The sequence below is a fragment of the Siphateles boraxobius genome, unplaced genomic scaffold (genome assembly GCF_051911475.1).
Source record: "Siphateles boraxobius isolate OS27281-9 unplaced genomic scaffold, OSU_SipBor_1 55, whole genome shotgun sequence".
Taxonomy (NCBI): Eukaryota; Metazoa; Chordata; class Actinopteri; order Cypriniformes; family Leuciscidae; genus Siphateles; species Siphateles boraxobius.
This window is the reverse complement of record NW_027509181.1, coordinates 5668418-5690058: the sequence shown is the minus strand read 5'-3', so window position 1 is coordinate 5690058 and position 21641 is coordinate 5668418. Positions and strand designations below refer to the sequence as shown.

Below are 21641 nucleotides of genomic sequence, written 5' to 3'. Positions count from 1 at the left end.
AGAAAATAAAATCTAATAAAATAGGTTTATAAGCTATGAAAACAATAATGAATGTAATGTGATATGCTTGCAATATATTTCTGAAAGTTTTATACTAAGACACTAACAATTTCATGTTGCACTGCAGGACAATGAGAACTTGGAGGAACTTGAGCAGGTCATAATGGCCATTACTCTCACCCCAAAGCCTGGAGCTTCTACGAAGAACATTGGAATTGTCATAGATGGAGTGGAAGTCATCACAGGACTTGGAAATATTGCAAAGGCTTGCTCTGTCCTCCTTGGCTTGACCTACGCACTTAATCTCAATTATCCCAGACAGCTGAAGTATACCTTTGAGGTATTCCAAAAAGTCTTCTTGGAACTGGATGATTCAAAGCTGTCAAACAAAGTCCAGTCCCTCAAAAGCAAACTTCATAGTTGAAATTAGACTATTGCAGACTTTTGTGCTACACAATGCCATCTTCTACTAAATTGCATTGTTTGTTAGTTAGCACTGATTTGTCCCACCAATGTCATGGCATTTTAATTGTATGTTCAAAGTACAAATGTATTTTAATCTGTACAAATTGCACTTTATGATTTATGTTTTGGCACATGCCATTATAGTGTATTTTTCTTTAAGATCTTTATTGATCTTTTTTTGTTTTTTAATAGTTGGAATCAGCATTTTGTCCTTTTCAAAGTTCTGGTTTGAAATGGGTGAGCAAACCTCGAAAATGAGACTGTAGTTGCAGTGTACATGTTGTGCTACCCAATGTTTTACAAAGCTTGGAAATTGCACATCTGAAAGTGCTGTTTGTAAGTTAGCACTGATTTGGACTCTTATGAATGTCAGTGGGTAGTTCAGTGTTCAAAATGTTTTGTACTCCATACAAATGACACTTCTGCTTTTTGTTTTGGTAGATGAACTTATGTGGGATCTTTAAGATCATTATTGACCCAATTAAGTGTCAAAGTAAGGTGAATATGCATGGAAACAGGTTGGATACATCACCATTCTGTAATATGGCATTTATTTTTGTTTCAGCATGTTTGAAATGCAAGATCCAACTTCTGACTTGAAATAAGAGTGGTTGCAGTACAAAGTTGTGCTACAATGTGTCTAAAGCACAACAGTTAATTGTAAATAAAATTCTTTAAGAATTAAGAGTATTTGTTTAGTTCTGTACTTTCTGAGCCGTATTATTCCTAAGAAAGGAATATTTAGATTTAACTAATTGCATTGATTAAATTTAACTCATTGTGCGGATTAAAATAGATGATTATTAGTCAATTATGTATCATATGTAGAATTAAATTAATTTTTATTAGTACTATTTACACAATTAGGGAGTTTCTGATTCAAACCAACTCATAAATTTTGTTTAGGTTTTAATTAATTCTTTTGTGTTTTCTATTGGAATATACTCATATTAAATGGATAACTATTAAGGGTCTAATTTAATTTATATTTACTCAATACCAAACCTTGTTAAATTTAATTAATAATATTGCTTGTAATCTGTTGCCTCATTTTTATTGAGTAGATATGGTGTATCTTTTCTTACAGTCATATTTCTATTTGTTCAATCTATTGAAGTATGTGAATTAAATACTGCTCCTCAATAAAAGAGACACTGAAGCCTGTTCTAAATGCTGACTTCTGTAATGTTGCAGATCCCTGCAATACGTACCAATCTAACTCATTGGAAAACCGTGCCTCTACCTACATTTGCAGAGTGTTTGCTACAGTTGCAAAACTCCAAAAATTTACCATTACATAGAATTTGCTGTAGTTTCCACCAGAAATTAACATTACAGGCAGTAAAACACCAGCAAATTTGATTCCTTTTCACAACACATAAACAAAACAAAGTAAAACAGTCCAGGCCTGGTCCTCTCTCGCCCTTCACTGTCGTCGCTCCTCCGCTTCCATAGCTCCTCCATTGTCTCGCGGTTCTCGGCCCCACCCTTTCATGATGTATCTAAGTGTTAAAGTGCGTTACAGAAATAAAATATCAGTAGTGCAGGTGAGGGAGGAAAGAGACCTCGAGGGAGAGACTCCAAGAGCGCAAGAGAGAGAGGCTGCATTGGTAGGACATGAGCGAGATGACCGAGGACAGGTGAGAGGTGAGGACCATGGACCAAGGACAGAATACAAGAAAGCAGGAGAGAGAAGCTGTAGTGGTAGGACATGAGCGAGGAGGTGCAAGGAGATGACCGAGGACAGGCTGAGAACCAAGGAGAACGACCAGGATTCTAAAAATGAAGTGCTCACAGATTGGGTTTGGCCTTTGCCATTAAGATAAAATTTTCACTAAATTGTAAATAATCTTTTTCTGGGTTGTGCCGTATCATTTTCACCCTATCAATTTCTACCTTATAGCTGAAAATTAACATTAAAGAAAAACATGAATTATCCTGTCTAAAATTATAAAATGAAGGTTTCTGTTTGTGACCAGATCAAGGTATGTGCTGCAATAATCATGCCTTGAATCTGTTGATGATATGTCATATTTGTTTGTCTCAAAATGTCGGAAACAACCTCAGGCACGTAACAGCACCGCTGCTGGAAAAATTTCTAGGGGAAACATTGCAGCTGGTACAAATTAACTAATAATGACGGTGAACATGGCAACAAAGGAGTGGCGGGAAAACTGAACAAAGGAAACCATGTGACTAATGAAAACAAACTGAACATAATAGTGACAGTTAGAGTGGGAGGTATGTCACTTCTCAAACACGATTAACCTTTTAGCTTCACTCCCCAGACATTTAACTTCCAAACTGCCTATATACGTGTGACAATGTAATAAAGTGTTGATGTTTATTTGTTTCGGATAAATCTGATCATGCTTTTTATCACCTCTCAATGGACATCAAACGACTGTAGTGGAGCAGTCATAGATAGATAGCCCTGTATAATTAGGCTGTGATTGTTGGGCATTACAAAATATTTTGCATTTAGTGTGGAGAGACAAATGACCCGTCACTGAAACTTGTCAGGTTGCTGCTTAGGACACAGTTTATGGAGTAGAGTCAGAAATGACATGCCGTATACTCCTCTTTGAGCAGTTGGGAGCCACTCTGGCATGATAAACATGTTGTCACGAGTGGCTGGATAAAAGTAGCCCAGGAAGACGAAAAGTACAATGAATAGTCTTTAATTCAATAATCCAAAGGACATGGGGTAAAAACACAGGAACACATCCAATTTACAGAAGAGACAAGACCAAGAACTGAAAAAAAACAAAACAGGGAGTACTTATACAGGAACTAAACGAGGGAACTAATGCTATAGTTTAATTAACAGGACAGGTGAACATGATGAATAATTAGACATATAGAAAACTGGGTCACACAAGCAAAAAACACAATGAAACTAACACGTGAGGAAGGTGGAGATTTGAAAGACAGTGTGCGTTTAAAGAGGAAGGGAAACTGCGAGGCGGTTTAACCCATCACAGGTACAGTGTACACACATGTCCATAACATGACAGTATAACAGCTTCAAGTTTTTTGCCATGGATGATGGGAGTATTTTTATCATGCCAATTTTACCCAAAGCAGGCCCCCAGTTTTTTACACTTGTTAAATGCCACATTATTCCATAGAGTAGTGAAAGCAAAAGCAATAACAGTATGTTATTACTGGAGAACATCATCCTTGAAAAACATTTTAACAATCATTTCACAGAACTATAATAAAATAAAATAAAATAAAATCTTATTGATTTACACAAAGTTGAACCCGAATCTTATCTAGAGAGCTAGCATTCACCAAACAAATATATCCCACAGATATATTGCTGGCCAAAAATATAGTTTATATTTTGCAATGCTATTAAGCAGTTGAGATTTACTATAAATCACTGATTGTGAGTATACTGTATACAAAAAAAATATGGATATACTACCCTATACTATATAATAATTTATTAGATATACTTATATCCAACTTCACATATAGAGCTGTAGGATAAAATAGTTCACATTTTGCGAAGATCAAGCAGTTGAGAATTGCTATCTAGTAGCCTATATATCACTTTACGCGAGTGTACTGTATGAAGATTGAAGTTGTATTACATTATCTACTTTGATATATCGCTAATATCGTCACGATGTGTAAACTATAGTATTACAGAGCTCTATGAAGTTTTATCCACATACATATGCAGTACTCAACTGCTTGATTGCTGTATAGTACCGCTTTATGTGAGTGTACATGCGTATAAACGTCAGCGGCAAAATGTATTATATATCCAACTTTAAATCTATACTGCAAAATGTAAACTATACTATCGAAGAGCACATAGTATACTATCGAAGAGCACATAGTATACTAAGGTAAAACGATACTATATAGCAAATCTCTTCTGTTATTTTTTATATTGTCGCAAAGTGTAGACTATTGCACCGTTATTGATATATAGTCTACATTTTGCAACGATTTAAAAAAATAACACAGCATAGATTTGCTGTTTAGTATGCCTTTCTTTATGTGGGTGTATTGTATTTGTATTATCTGTAAGGTTGCCAAGTGCCACTCAAATATTTTCCTGAAAAATGTCTTGAATTCTGCCTGTTTCAGACACTCTCATACAGATCTCTGATGACCAAGCAATACAAGCCTTGACTGTAAAATAAATCACACCCATGAATGTCCAACACATACAGGTCCCACCTGTGCTTCTGTTTAGGTGTACCTTTGTGTGAGAAAAGCAGGCACTAAAGTTTACATGATGTAACAGTTCCCCTTCTTCACTGTCACTAGACATGTATATTACTGTCAGACTCTGGTCAGATTCAACAGAAGCACAATACATTATTAGCCAGTTCCACAGTGTGACATGTGCTGTTATATTAGCTAGAAAGATATATTTTTGTTCACAGCACATAGACAAACTGTCATAGTAAGGTAAAAGTATTAACAGAAGGAAAAACTGGATTGACTGGATCTAGATGAAACCGCAGTGAAGTGTGCGAATTAGATTTAGATTCCTTTATTTGTCATTTTCATGGTGTACATAAAAACGAAACTGTGTTTCACACCTCTTCCACTCAGTAATTTAGTGCAATAGTAACCAACCAATATACTAAAATACACTAAAAAAAAGAATAAAAAACATAATAATCAATTTCAAATTTCAAATCACGTTCTCTGGTTAAGCAGTCTAACAGCTGTGGGGGAAAAGCTATTTAATAGCCTACTAGTTCTTGCTCTAATGCTTCTGTATCTTTTACCAGACTGAAGGAGTATGAACATGTCACGTAAGAAATGAGTGAAGTCCTTAATAATGCTATTTGCTCTATGCACACAGCACTCTGTGTAGATGTCCTGAATACGTGGCAGTGAAGCACCAATGATTTTTTCAGCAGTTCTCACAATCCTGTTCAGTTTATGTCTCTCGTCTGCCGTACTGTTTCCAAACCAGCAAGAGATGCAATATGTGAGAATGCTCTCAATGGAGCCTCTGTAGAACATGGTCAAAGCTGGAATAGGGAGATTCACCTTCTTCAGTCTACAAAGAGAATGAAGATGTCGTTGGGCCCTCTTGATTATTACTGTTGTGTTATCTCTGGAGGTTAACTCATCCGTCAGATGGAGCCCCAGGAACTTAACACTGACTACGTTTACATGCAGCCAATAACCCATTCAAAACCGGGATATTAGCAATAACCCGGTTTTGAACGGCCATGTAAACACCGGCAAAAACCCGAATATGCTCATATCCCGGATTTTAAAAACCGGGATATTATACCTGGGGTACCCCTTTTCTAACCCGAATTTTTGGTCATGTAAACGCGCACCGGCATATCCCCATAGTGATGTGTGTTCTGCGCATGTTCTATTCGCAAGGAATCTTGGTCTTTTGAGTAGAGAAACTTCTCGGCGCATACAAAACCCCGCGTGCAGTATACCGGAAGTAAACATGGCGAGACGCAGCACAGCATACTTTTGGAGCGAGGTCAGTAACGTTACCAGCACCAAAGCGCAAACAAAGGCGATCGCTATCTGCCCCGAACTATTCATTATCCGCGTGCTGCTGTTGTTGTTGTTGTCTTTGGATACAGGAAGAATAATCGGAAATGAAGCATATTGCGTCTTAAGGTTGTCCGTACGTCCAGACGCTAACCGCGCGTCGCGTTTACATCGGGATATTGCAATTCCATGTATACAGGAGTAACTCTCTCTGCTCACGCATGTAAACGGGTTATCCCTAATGTTTCAGAAACCCGAATAGTGACCTTAACCCGACCATAACCCGAAATTTGGCTGCATGTAAACGTAGTCACGGTGTACTATATCCACCTCTGAACCGTTGATGGTCAGTGGGAGATTGTGCCGATGACTAGTCCTCCTGAAGTCGACAACCATCTCCTTGGTTTTTTTGGTGTTAAAGGGTTAGTTCACCCAAAAATGAAAATTATGTCTTTAATGACTCACCCTCATGTCGTTCCAAGCCCATAAGACCTCCGTTCATCAACACAGTTTAAGATATTTTAGATTCAGTCCGAGAGCTTTTTGTCTCTCCATTGAAAATCTATGTACGGTATACTGTCCTTGTCCAAGAAGGCAATAAAGACGTCATCAAAGTAGTCCATGTGACCTCAGTGGGTTAGTTAGAATTTTTTGAAGCATCGAAAATACATTTTGTTCCAAAAATAGCAAAAACGACGACTTTATTCAGCATTGTATTCTCTTCCGGTTCTGTTGTCAATCCGCGTTCATGAGTCCGCTGACGTAAGACGAGCTGACGTGTTATCTGGTGCGCCCGAGCTTCGTTTACAGTCTGAGGGAGACGCACGCTGTAAACAAAACAATCTTTGCAAACATGTCTAAGGATTTCGACACAGGGGAAGACTTGCATTTTTTTTTAAACAGACATATTTATTTGAACCCGAATACACGGACGCACCAGATAACACGTTAGCAGCGTGTTACGTCAGCAGCCTCACTGGCCTTGTGAACGAGGATTGACAACAGAACCGGAAGAGAATACAATGCTGAATAAAGTCGTCGTTTTTGTTATTTTTGGAACAAAATGTATTTTCGATGCTTAAAAAAATTCTAACTAACCCCCTGAGGTCACGTGGACTACTTTGATGATGTCTTTATTGTCTTTCTGGACAAGGACAGTAAAACCGTACATAGATTTTCAATGGAGGGACAAAAAGCTCTCGGGCTGAATCTAAAATATCTTAAACTGTGTTCCGAAGATGAACGGCGGTCTTAAGGGCTTGGAACGACATGAGGGTCAGTCATTAATGACATAATTTTCATTTTTGGGTGAACTAACCCTTTAAGGGCAAGGTTGTGTATTTTACACCATGATATTAACTGCTCAACCTCCTCTCTATAAGCCGACTCGTATGCAGTGTGTATGTGTGTGTATGTAAAGCAGTGTGTATGTGGTATCATACACGTCTCGAAACTTAGGCCTAATTCAAAACAGTACACCGTGATAAAAGCTTCAGCAAGGGGAGTTATGTGCAACAAACTTTCATTTTCTGTACAAGTCACATTTCTTCTGGTTCAGGTCTTTTGTATGTGCTTCGTTAAATATAGAGTCGTTTTACAGATGCCTTCAAAAGAGCGAGCAAAGATGAGCATAACTGACGTCCATCGTATGCAGATTGATTTCTTCGTTTTTTTCTTCTTATCACTAACATTTAGATACTTAAATTGAATAAAACACAAACAATAAAAATAACTGACAAGGTTAGCTGATTACCTTAAAAATCTATATCATCACCGTCATTTTGTACTGCCATTAAAACTTTCTCCAAAAAGCGGATACAATGAGACCTGTTTTCCTGTTTGCTCATGTGACGTTCGGCATAAAGCCTATTACCGTGATATGAAAACGTAATACCGTCACATGCCAACCATCCAAGCGTTGGAAGAACGTGCCTGTGGCAACATTTCTGCAAATTACATTTATTCTTGCAAAACATGCACGTAGCAACATAGTGAAATGTCCAGTGAGTGGTGCTAAAAGTGTTTTTGATTTTATTTAAAATAAGATAAATGTGAATGTTTTAATATGTTGGTTGTTGTACATATCACAGCAATTCGTAAATTGAATATACAGTCATTGGTTCTAAAAGTTTAATCGCATATAGGCTCGATCGCGTTTGGAAATACCACCTATATTAAACCATTATCTAACAGTGCACAAAAAAGTGAGATAAAAATAAATTTGATGAAGCTACCATGTTTTACTGCCACTAGTGTTACAGCTGGAAACTGCAGTGAATTCTAAGTTTTTGGAGTTTTGCAAAAATGTAAGCCTCTGCTGATTATTTTAATAACAAAAAGCACCATGTTTTTTGGACATTTATGGTAATGCTTGGACATGATATGACTATACCATGTTTTTGTACAAATAACAATGATAATACAAAAGCTTTTGGACATGGTACAGTTATTCAATTAAAATGATTACCATGTTTCTTTGGATATAAACAACAAAAGGTGTTTTTCAAAATAAAGGTATCGAAGTACCATGTTTTATGGATTTGTACAATGTTATGACTAAGCAGTATTTGTTTTGCTTTTGTAACATTATAATTGTCTTTACTGTCACTTTTGATCAATTTCATGTATCCTTGATGAATAAAAATGTAAATTTCTTTCAAAAAAACAACAAAAAAACTTTGTACTGCCCCCAAACTCTTGAACAGCTATACCTGTAATATGGTACCAACGTACTTTTTTGTACAAATTCTATTTGCTTCATGTGCAAAACTGTTTGGATATACATCAGTAAAACAATAGACAGTTTTCAAATTAGCACTGCATTTTGGAGGACTTGCTTGACAGGTTTGACAAATACTTGAGTGAAATACCTTAAGCATAGCATCACACGAGAACTCATTAATCCTGTTCCAGCTGGTGTGTTGAACTCTCATGTTTCAATCGTACTGTTAAAACATCCATAGTTGGAAAATTAACAAATTTGTATATAAATGTCATATTATCTGTAACAGTAAACAGTTGTTTTAATTGAAACTGATTGTTTTCAGAAAACAATAGGTGGGGAGATGCACTTGACTGTGGGGTTAGGCTAGAGCTTGAAACAGTGTGTGTATTCAACACAGTGATGATTAAAAAAAAAACTATGCATGCATCAAATTACACAGTTCCTAACTCAGAGCACATGAGCGTCTGTGTGGAAACAGAAAACATTGGGATAGCCTAGCTGCCAATAGTTGCACCAAAATATGGAATTAGGTCATTAGTTATTGTTATTATTATTATTATTTCAAAAAATTGTCTCCCAGCTCTTTTCCATATAATAGCAATTCATAGTAGATTATCTGGATACTTTTGGACTACTGTTTTATGAATGCTATGAATTCAGACATACTCTACTATATACTAAGAAAGTATGCAGTTGCATGTTTATGGAAAAGAGCAGCATGTATGCAAGTTTAACATGTCATGAGGGTTAGTGAATAATGACAGAATTTTCTACAATTTCTTTCAAACCTGAAAGCTTAAAAACAAAACAAAAGCAACATAACGAAGCTCTGCGATATGTGAGTCCAAGCTACTTCACATAGCAGCAATGACTTTTTTTCTGACAAATAATGAGGACAATGGCAAGAAAAAAAAGGAATATAATGGAACATGTTTAAAACAGCATATTACATGATACTTTTTGATTACTAAAAAAACGGGGATGGCAACAGTGATGGTATGATTTAGAAAGCAGTATGCAAATGCAATTTAAGAAAAATGAAAAATAAAACACCAAGAGAGTGCTATGTTGGGTTAAGTAGGCCTATTCATTTTCTCCATAGGTGAATTTATTTTAACAATAATTGTGAGTTACGTAGTAGTTAATCAATCGTGTATGCTTGTGTTGAAGTCATCAGCCTGCATTATTTCAACTTATTTTATAAATAATCTTATTTAACAGTTGGAATCCAGGTGAGAAACTGCATGACTCTGAAAACGAAATCTACTACACCACTCAGAAAATAAGGGCTGTGTCTGAAATTTGAGGGGACGACAATTTGTAGTGGTGTCTGAAACCATAGTGGACATTATAGAGTGCACTCATTCAATCCCATAATGCTCCTCAATAAGTATACAACTGGGCTGAATCCGAAATTGCCCCCTAAACCCTCATTCACTATTCTCTACGTTAGTCCACTAATACTTTTCCCTTGAAGGAGTAAATAAAAAAGAGTGAGCGAATTCGGACACCCATTGAGCAAAAATCAGTTGTAGGCCTACGCTCGTTGTTGCAGTGCAATGTGGGATTGAATAAGTGCACTCAATAATGTCCACCATGGTTTCGGACACCACTACAAATGGCTGTCCCCTCAAATAACGCCCAATTTTAGGGTACAGGGGGCCATTTTGGATTCAGCCCAGGAGTACAATCGACAGCAAGCCATTAGACTAGACCCATGGGACTCTGCCATGAGTTTTCATTTACTCATTTGTGGACTATATTAGTGAAGTAAATTATGTACGGAATAGTGAATGAGGCGTATAGGGGGGTGATTTCGGATACAGCCAAGCAAATCACACCAAAAACAAACTTTCTAGCTCCCTCCCATGAAGCACTGTAATTGATATTCAATATTTTGAATCTCAATATTTCTATAATACTTCCATATTTGTATGCATATTTTGCAATAAACGTAAAATATATCATTTCGATATAAACATCTTTAAATCAACAGTTTTTATTTGTCCATTTTTTTTCATTTGCAATGCTTCATGTGACTGTAGTTCTTTCCTTCATTAAGGCCGTTGTACACATTCTTGTACCTTAGTCTTTTGTCCGATATTCAAATAATTTTCCAAATCAAAGTTTGCAATATTGTGATTCACCGCATAGTTGGATTGTTTGGTTCTTGGCTTATAAAAGAACAAAGATCTTTAAAAATCCCAATGGGAAAAATGAATGAGAAAAATACTTTCAGAACCAAGGGTGCTGAAAAAGTGGGCGGGCATTGTTGAACTCTATAGATTAAACTTTTATTGACAGCTGTCACAAAAATACACCTAATTAAATTAACAAGTATTATGGTACTACCATAGTCATATATCATGCATTTCAGTACCAGTAACACGGTAATCCCACCTGATACTATAAATCACTGGATTACTGTACCATAGTATCATCATAGACCAGGTAACGTTCCCTTTATGACAAGTAAAGTTTTGGTCATCACATTCGCGCTTGTGCGTTCCATTCACTACTATAATGCCCAAAAATGCTGTATTGTTATGCAGTGCGCTAGGTTTTGAAAGACATCCAGACAGTAACGTTACACATATACACACACAGAGCTATGTAACGTTACTACAGCCATAACGGATGAATGCTCAGGCATAATAAATCTACCGTCTTGAGAGACAAAAAGTGGTTTTACATGTAAATGACATTACATGTTCCGTTCGTTAATTAATATTTAGCCTACAAGCGACAAGTTTTGCATAAAGTGAGCTAGTGAAGTGCCAAAGTCAATGTGTAAGTTAACTACTGATTAGAACACACGTCCAAAACACGTTCAAATTTTTATATTTTAAAATATATGTCATAGGATGTTAGAAGATAACTTACCCAGTAATGAGCAGCTGTGAAACTCTTTTGCAGCAGTGTTGTTCGGTCTGGCTTCTGCTGGACTTTCAGCCCATCTCCCACAAACTTCCGACGGTCTGCCTATCCCGCAACTGACGGGTGGAGAGCGGATTTGCAAATTCTACTATGACCAAGGTTTAGCTCATGATTGTTAATTGGTTAATGCTGACGTCGCTAGGTAACCTTCCTACACCGTCCAATCATGTTTCTTTATTAATAATCATGAGCCAAGCCTTCGACTGCAGTTGGATTCGATTTACTAACGCCCACGTTCCTATGTCTTCATTCGCCAATCAATTAGGCCTATGTCAGAACATTTGATTAATATACATGAGCCGAACCTTCACTGTAGTAGGATTCTCAAAATCGCGAACGAAGGCGGAAAAGGCCCCTTCTTTTCCGGATATGGAAAAAGGGAGTCTGGGAATTGTAGTAATACATGAAATGCCTGCTGTGTCGGTTGCTTGTAGCCTAATTATCCTGAAACAGATGTATTGCTGTCAAGCATAATTCTTTTATTTCAAATGAATGTTGATTTCTACTTCAAATAAATGCTGTTCATTGAACTTTCTATTCAAGTAAGCAACTGATAAACAATGTATCACAGTTTCAACAAAAATATTATGGAGAAAATATTGTTGTCAACATTGATGATAATAATAAGAAAGTACCATTATTAATACAAGAGAACCAGTAATAACTGAAAATAACTGACCACCAAATCAGCAAATTAGAATTTCTGAACGAAAACATAAAATTAAATTAAATTAAATTAAATTAAATTAAATTAAATTAAATTAAATTAAATTAAATTAAAGAACACTTTGTTAGGATTTTGGGGCATCTTAAGTGTGTTTTAATGCTTGAATCATGCATGCCTTCTGATGCCATATAGGTAACTTAAGAAACTGAAGAAGGAAATAGTGCTGCATTGCACAGTTATAACTGTGGGAAATCCCCATTGTTTTGTTCAGATGCACGTTTAAGATTTAAGAAAAGGTAATTAGGTTACAGTGACCTGCATTCTGATGTATTCTCTCTCTCTCTCTCTCTCTCTCTCTCTCTCTCTCTCTCTCTCTCTCTCTCTCTCTCTCTCTCTCTCTCTCTCTCTCTCTCTCTCTCTCTCTCTCTCTCACACACACACACACACACACACACATATACACACACACAGAGTTTTACTGTAATATTCTCTAAACTGAAAGCTCAATCGTCACAACTGTTTGCTTGAACATCAGAACTCTATTGAATGTTCGCAAAATATATTGTTTAACTAAAACATTTAATCCATGCTTCAAAACCTTTTACAGTTTTTTTTCGATTGCTAAACGACAGTGAGCACAACTGGAGCTACATGTGTAAAACTCTAACTACAGTCTGCACAGCAGCAGTTCATGTGGACCAAACTCTAGTTCGTTTTTCATTGCTTGAACACAGTTTTCAAAACTCTACTACACACTTATCCCATGACCTTAACCACAACCTGCACAACACTGTGGATTTACAGCACTTTGTTCAAATGCTAACACTGCTGTCAAAACTTTGAACCACAGTTTTTTCAGTTTTTTCCAATTGCTAACACACTAAACTGACAGACAGAGAGCAAAACCTCTTCTCAAGTCTCCCAAAGTCTAAACACATTTTCTGCTTTACACACATTTTGCAATTCAAAATGGCACTTTTTAAATGCACTGAACACGGTTCTCTGCATAAGACACAACAATCTGACATAAAGTCACATGTTTGCCATTGCAAAACAATGCCATTTAAAATGACACTACATGAGCTAATTGGTTAATACATGTGCCAGCTGGCCAAACACCTCAATGGTTAATGGTTAACACTTCAATCAGGATGTAAGTACTATGAAAAGACCACAGGTGAGCACCTTTTTTTTTACAACAACAATGGAAGACGAGGAAGAGGAGGAGGAAGAGAAAGAGGAGGAGGAAGAGAAAGAGGAGGAGGAGGAGGAGGGGGAAGAGAAAGAGGAGGAGGAAGAGGAAGAGAAAGAGGAGGAGGAGGGGGAAGAGAAAGAAAAGGAGGAAGAGGAAGAGAAAGAGGAGGAGGAGGAGGAGGGGGAAGAGAAAGAGGAGGAGGAAGAGGAAGAGAAAGAAGAGGAGGAGGAGGAGGAGGGGGAAGAGAAAGAGGAGGAGGAGGAGGAAGAGAAAGAGGAGGAGGAGGAGGAAGAGAAAGAGGAGGAGGAGGGGGAAGAGAAAGAAAAGGAGGAAGAGGAAGAGAAAGAGGAGGAGGAGGAGGAGGGGGAAGAGAAAGAGGAGGAGGAAGAGGAAGAGAAAGAAGAGGAGGAGGAGGACGAGGGGGAAGAGAAAGAGGAGGAGGAGGAGGAAGAGAAAGAGGAGGAGGAGGAGGAAGAGAAAGAGGAGGAGGAGGACAGGGAAGAGAAAGAGGAGGAGGAAGAGGAAGAGGAGGAGGAAGAGTAAGAAGAGGAGGGGGAAGAGAAAGAGGAGGAGGAAGAGGGAGAGGAGGAGGAAGAGGAGGAGGAAGAGGAAGAGAAAGAAGAGGAGGAGGAAGAGCAATGCGGAGGAGGAAGAGGAAGAGAAAGAGGAGGAGGAAGAGAAGGAGGAGGAGGAGGAGGAAGAGAAAGAAGAGGAGGAAAAGGAGGAGGAAGAGGAAGAGGAGGAAGAGGAGGAGGAGAAGGAAGAGAAAGAGGAGGAGGAAGAGGAAGAGAAAGAGGAGGAGGAAGAGGAAGAAGAGGAAGAGTAGGAGCCCCTAGAAGAGTTATTTTCAGCATGGCGGTGGAAGGTATACGACCGGCAGCCCTTTGTGCGCATGCCTCTTGTGCAGGCTATGGAAGAGGCATGAGGAGATTGATGTGGGTGTGATTCAGGGATGGATAAGGAACTCAAGGCGCTTCTTCCCTCGATGTCTGGCAAGGGAAGATATTGCCTGTGATGTGGCCTGGCCCAGCTGTGCGGCTAGATGCTGCCTAATTATTTTTCTTGCCTCTTTTTTTATATATTTATTTTTTCTGCAATTTTGTTTTTCAGTTTACTGTTTTTTGTGAGCATATTTTTGTTCAGGCCAATGTAAATATATCTGCTGTGCATATGTTGCACTGACTTGTTTGGTGAAAAATAAAAAATAAAAATGTTTCAACAGCATGTGTGTGTATCTGCAAATATTTCTGTCATGTGAACAATCTGAAGAATTTTCTACAATTTGAACTATTTTAGTATTATGGCAAAGCATACTAAAGATGAGAGTGCTTTTCATTATGCCCAACAGTGTGTAGTTGGTTAGACAAAAATCTGGTAATATAAATGAAGTGTGTACCATTTCGTGCAAAAGTTTGATTTTGATAATGCTATATGTAGTTTTGGTTGCAGTGCTTCATTTTGCAGGAGATATGAGGTATTTTGCAGTTTGGTTTTGTGAATTGTGTTAAGTATTTTGATAAAACCAGCATAGTTTGCAAAATTGTGTGTTAGCAATTGTAAAAAACTGTACAACAGAATAGATTTCAGCCATGTGCCTTTCAAACACTAGTGATTGCAATTTCAGCTGAAAGGCTAAGCATTGTCTTGTGTGTTATTTGTTCGAGTTACAGTATGTACTTTTAGTTTCTACCTTTTTTTTCTCAGTACTGTAATTACGCAAATTACTACAGACTATTGAAGCAAACTGCTAATTTTCATTTACCTTAAAGAATTGTTATGTTCTAAAAAATTAAATAAATCATGTGAAAGTATGTCACTCTTTTCTTTGAAGAAAATATCACTTTGTATGAAGTCACTGAAATTGTTCAAACTGTAAAGATGAAAAGTTTGTATTTTCTGTATTGGTGTTTGATGCTAGTGTTTTTACTCTCAGTGTTCTGAGTGACAGTGTGTGTTATCCCAGTGAGGGTTGTGTATAGTGTTTGGCTGCACTGAGCCTGTTTTGAGACATGTGTTAAGAGTTGTGTTGCTTGGAATGAATTTTGCAGGTGATGTGAACTGTTTAGCTCAGGTGACTGTTGGTAGTGCAGACTGTAGTTAGAGTTTTGCACACGTGGCTCCAGTTGTGCTCACTGTCGTTTAGCAATCGAAAAAAAAACTGTAATGTGTCTGTAAAATGTTTAGATGTTCATCCACACATCCACACATTTTGATGGCTCCAACACTCCAAAAAAAAGTTGGGACAAAGTCATGGGAATTAAGGATACTAATTGTTTTGCATTAGTTTTGCATGAGGACATTTTGCCCAATCTTGCTTTATACAAGACATCTTCTCAACAGTCTGTGATCATCGTTGCCTGATTTTCCTTTCATGATGGGCCACACATTTTCCATAAGAGACAGATAAGCCAGTTGCACCAGCTGTGCGTAAGTTAAAGCTTACCCTAGTTTTGACGTAAATGGGCACTAACTTACGAACTACTAAATATTTTTACATTGCACCATTTAACTTAGTTTAAACGTAACTTTACGTTCCAACTAAATATTTATGGCAGCCTCCGATCAGGAGTAACGGTTGGAATAAAATATCAGACAGACTGAACTGCATCAATAAGCTCTTCTTTTACCTGACAGACTTCAATTCTTTAGACATATATGATAATGCTGACATTTACACTCGCTTACATTTATGAGAGAGAACATTATGTGAAAAGATAACTTTGTTAGCGGCTCTTTAACACCAACCCGTCCTAAACAGCGCCGCTGTGTGCATCAGTCTATGTTGTGCATTTCTAATATCAGTCATAATCAATAAACGTAATATCTTATGTTATTTCAATTTATAATATTTATTTATTGATATTATTAATTTCATTTCAAATACAGTTTCTGAATGTTATTTACATATAAAAACACTAATGTTATTCATGATCAAGTATCGTATTTAATGGAAACTTGTGAGGCAAAAGAAGTTAGAATGAAGGATAAACTGAAATTCACGGCAATTCAACAACTTCTGCTCACTTATTTGAAGGCTGCTATTGGTTCAGCGAGGCTAGACGTCATATTATGCGACTACGCATTACCTTACGGAGAGCTATACGACCTACTAGCTACGTTTTACCTTACGAACAAATGGTGCAACAGAATATAGTACAGAGTTAGTTACAAACTAGCTAGTAGTTACTAAGCCTCTAATGTGGACTTTCCGTTCCAATTTAAGAAAGAACTTACGAACGGCTGGTGCAACCCTACCCAGGACTGCAGGCAGGCCAGTTAAGCACACCCCTAACCCGGTGTAGTGTCAAGAAACTGCTCTGTTGTAGCATGTGCAGAATGAGTTTGGCATAATTGTTTTACTTGCCAGGAAAGATGTCATCTTGATGGCATTATAAGTCTCTGTACAATCCCAATATATGCCTCCATGTCAGTGATACCTTCAAACACATGCAAGTTACCCATACTGTTTGCACTGATTCACCCTCATACCAGATGACAGATGTTTGCTTTTGTACCTGTCACCATGATGAAAGTCTGGATAGTCCCTTTCATCTTTGGGACTGAGAACTCCATGCCTGTTTTTCTCAACAAAAAAAAGCTTAAATGTGGAATCATCTGACCACAGCACACATTTCCACTGTCTATTGGATCAAAGTACTGCAGAGCGAATGTGGCTGTATTTAACAGTGTAGGATAATGGTTTCTCATGCATTGCCATCTGAGGGTGTCTTGAAGGTCACACACATTCAACAGAGGTCTCCTGCTTCACAGAATTCTCTGGATTCCCTGAATCTTTTCACAATATTATGTAAGGCAGATGGTGAAAGACCCAAATTCCTGCAATCTTGCATTGAGAAATTGACCATTCTTTGACCATCCAATTTTCTGGAATTGGGGTTGTATTGGAGATCTCTGAGATGCTGCTGTAATGAAAATGGCACTAATGACTATCACTGTTTTTATTTCATGTCATTTTGCTTTATTGTATGTTTGATTCATCAAGGATTCCCTCATATGTACTTTACGCACTTGTGATTGTTAGCAATGCTGAGTGTTAACAAGCTAAAATATAGAAATTAAAATGTATATATACATTTTAATTTATATTTTTTTTTTATATATATATATATAATTTAAATAGTATGAAAGCTAATGTACTGCATGTTTATTGTGCCCCAAGAGCAGAATCTATTAAGTCCACATGAATAAATTATGCTTCTAATCACAGCTCGAGAGCTGTAGTTCCGACCACACAAGTTTGCGAATGTTTGTTCAAATTGTTGAACTATGGAACTTGCAACTATAGTTGGCTAATGATGCTTTCGGAAATCGCACCCCTGTTTAGTTCCTATCTCGATGAAGCCTCTCCTTCTGAAAAGCACAATGCACTCTAATTGGTTGGTTGGACCAGTGTGTTGTGGTTGGTCAACCGCTTCGAGTGTGTTTTGGAAATGTCACACTCCTTACCATAACCACAAGTTTCAACACACTGCTACCACAAGAAACACTAACTGATATAAAGAATAACTGCCTTTGGAGTGAACTTGTGCTTTGTAACTTTTCAGACCTTTTTTTTTTCTTAAACAGCAATATCTAAAGAAAGTTGAACATGTAAAAAAGCATAACAGACCCTCTTAAAAATGTAAAGTTTTTCTGCTGTCTCAAACTCACTTTCGAATTAAAATGTGGGTCAGTGGAAGTCAGCCGTGGGTCAAAGCAACGGAGTAGCTTTATTTAAAGCATGCAGCAGGTCAAAGAGTTATGCAGTAGTCTGTAGACGGCCGCTCCATATCCGCAATGCTCCACTGAGCATTTTCCAGCATGTATTGTGATTAGGATAGCTTTGCTTCCTCAGTGGCAGTTTGCCCATGTGAAAACACAGAGCACACAACGCAAAGCACGCTTCCTCTTCCCTCAATTCGCAGCTCCTGAAAACAATAGCATTGCAGCACATTTCAAGCGGGGGGAAAACTATTTTTGAGGTTGCGTGAGCCAAATGACGGCAGCCCCCAGTGTTGACGTGGACAGTCTGTCAGATCAAGGCATTAGAAATGACCTTTAAACAACAGCTAATGATGCAATAACTGCTTTCTGCAGAAGAATAATCATTTTGGATTGGGATTGCATGTATGCAGAACATGATTTCACCAACGTCTTTGTTGGAACAAAATTTGTTGACCCAGATTCCAATCTACCAATCAGATTTGAGGGACAAGTTCACAGTCAAGTGGGCTTACAACCAGGGTTAGGTGCAATGATCAGTGTTATTCACCTATGCCTCTGATTTTAGGGATAACTTATGGGTACATTGTAAACCCGAATAAGTTGGCAAAACTGAAATAATTTGAGGTAATCAGTAAGATCAAATTTTTTAGGTTAAGAAATTTAACGTTTAAGTAAGCAGATTTTTATTTTGTACTCATACATTTTTAATTGCTCTTAACTTGAAATATTTAAGTAAGCTAATTCATACACAATTTAAGATTGTCATGTAATCTTTAACCAGCTAATTCAATAATTGCTACCTTGCTAATTTGTAACACAATGCTTTGATAGCATTTGCATACCATAGCACATGGTGAATGAGTACAACAAAATCAAGTAGTAAAAAAGAAAAATGACATGCCAGTACACTGTCCTCAAACCAAGCTCATGCTCCACTCGTCACCATGATGGTAACCCCCCAAAAGACCCAACATAACAGAAACTCTTGGAACTAGTATAAAAAAAAAACAATAAAAACTACCAAGTCTCCCACTTAATATTAATCTGGTACAAACAACATTATATAACACTTAATTTTAGCATATACTCTCCCTTTTGAGTGTCATGGCAAAGCCTGCTGGGAAATAGAAATCCCAGCCCAGTTTCAGTTAAAGTTAAGTTTGTCTAAATTAAAAGAAACAAGTTCATAAAACTTAAAAACTATTCAACTTACTTAAAATATGTCAGATTTGTGAACTCAAAAGAAAAATAAAGTTTTAAATACTCATAGAAGTTAATCTGATGGAACTAATTTACGTAATTTGAGTTGTCTCTACTCAAACCAATCAATTATTTTGAGCGTTAGGGTTTATAGTGGGGTAAGGTTTAGGGATAGGATATGATATGGTTAGGATTACATTTTTGGACAGGAATGTTGTTCCAGGATCAACTAAATATATTGACCTAGGAACGAGTTTAGCTTGTATAATGTGCAAATAATATAAGCTAATTTTCTGTGTGCATGAAATACCTGGATGAGCTTCTACGTTTGTCAAAATGTGCAGTACCAGAACACACGCAACATATTATATCCCACAATGCAATGGGTTTGGATTTTCACAGCCTCAACTGTCTAGGTTTATGAATTTTATAAAGTTATTTCGTAATTGCTTTATTGCTTAATTGCTTGACAGCCACAGACCTCATTGTTGTTTTTGTTTTTTAGCCTATAGAACAGCTAAGCCATTCTAAATTTCTTCTTTAGCGAGTAATTCAGCTTTGAAACATCATAAAGGTGCATGAATGATGGCAGTATTCTGGGTAAACTGTATCTTTATATTTACAAATTAAAATTAACACCAGCAGTTAAATACATTGATAGCTCCATCTGAAAGTGCCATCTGGTGGATACTTAAGACATAAGGTATAATGTCCCCCTGTTAAAAATAATTACACTTTCGAATATTTTTAAAAAGAGTATTTATTGCTCAAATAGTATACTTTAAAAGAATACACTAAATATTATGGAAGCTTGTTTCCACCACAAAATAAAAAGGTAACTGCGACTTTTTATCTCAGAATTGCGAAAAAAAAGTCGCAATGCGTGATATAAAGTCAGAATTGTGAGATATAAACTTGCAATTCTGAGGAAACAGTCAGTCTTTTTTCCTTAGAGTTGGACTTTATGACTCGCAATTCTGCGTTTATGTCTCACAATTGGTGAGATAAAAACTTCAACAAAGGCTTGGCTTAATAAAGAAATGTGGATGCTGTAGGAATGTTACCTAGTGATGTCAGCATGAACTAATTAAAATTCATAAGCTAAATTTTAGTCAATATATAAAAATAGATAAATAAATAAAATGAATAGAAATGTTTTTTTCTTACTCCAAGAAAATGTATGTACAAATAAAATTCTCCGCAAAAAATCCAACAACAACAACAAAAACATGAAAACATAATAGCAAAGAGTAGAATATAATTATCCTATTTGTGATTAAGGTTGTCTTTATACAAATTTGAATTGAATTGTCAACTTGACAAATTTGCATATTTTTTACTCTGCATCTTTGTCCTTGTATCATTACTTTCTATCATTCAGATTTTGTTCTTGATCCCTTTCCCAGTATTATGGTATTTCTCGTTTAACAAGTGTTGCACACCCACCACCATTCCTTTCTTCCCTATCATATCGTACTATATTTCACCCTGTTTCAAGTTTAACTTTTATGTCTTTTATTTTGTAGTTTTCATAGTCATTGGCTGCGTCTAAAATTGCATACTCTCTTTAGTAGTTACTTATTTAGAATAAGTAATTAATTTGCAATCACTAAAAAAGTAGTACATTCTACTTAGTATGAATGTGTGTAGTATGAATGTTATCTGGAAGTAATACATTCGCCATGTTGTCATTATCATGTGACCTCCTAGCGTCAGTTAAGTCGCTTTACTGCCATTCATGAATCCTCTCATGGGATAGTAAAGTGTCCATCTTATGCACTTCAGAATCTCGCCAGAAGAGGTTGGTCATCCGGTACTTTTTGCCTCTTTTATGAGTACTGTAAATTCGGACATACTACTTTTGTCACATAGGCCTACTGTTTTTCATCTGCAATATATTAGGGAAGTATGCGATTTTGGATGCAGCCATTCCTGTTGGTCATTTGATTCCTTCCCCTCATGTGATCATGTCATGTGCTTCCCTAGTCGCATATGTCATGTTCTGATTGGTTCGTGTCATGGGGCCGGTTTCACAAAGATAGACTTTGACTATGGCTTAGATATAGTACATAGTCAGACTTCAGATAGACACCTTAATCAGACCGTTGCACAAAGCACTTAAGACTCTGGCTATCTTAAGTAGGACTACACGGCAATGCATTCTGGGTAAAATTTGACACTTTTCGAAACAAAAAACATGGCGGATCGAATAAGCGCATTCAACTCCT

At 37.1% G+C, this 21641-nt stretch overlaps 1 protein-coding gene across 6 annotated transcripts in view; it reads right to left on the bottom strand.

Annotated features, from left to right (window-relative positions):
- Window positions 1-11743, bottom strand: part of plekha1b (pleckstrin homology domain containing, family A (phosphoinositide binding specific) member 1b) — a 67640-nt gene extending 55897 nt beyond the window's left edge. For 4 of the 6 annotated variants that reach the window (XR_013195583.1, XM_077205919.1, XM_077205920.1 and 1 more), the window contains exon 1: window positions 11573-11693. The gene's annotated coding sequence lies outside the window, so the exon portion shown is untranslated. Of the gene's footprint in view, window positions 1-11572 lie in introns of all 6 variants that reach the window. The other 2 variants (XM_077205917.1, XM_077205918.1) reach the window with 2 other exon arrangements.
- Window positions 11744-21641: the final 9898 nt, after the last annotated feature.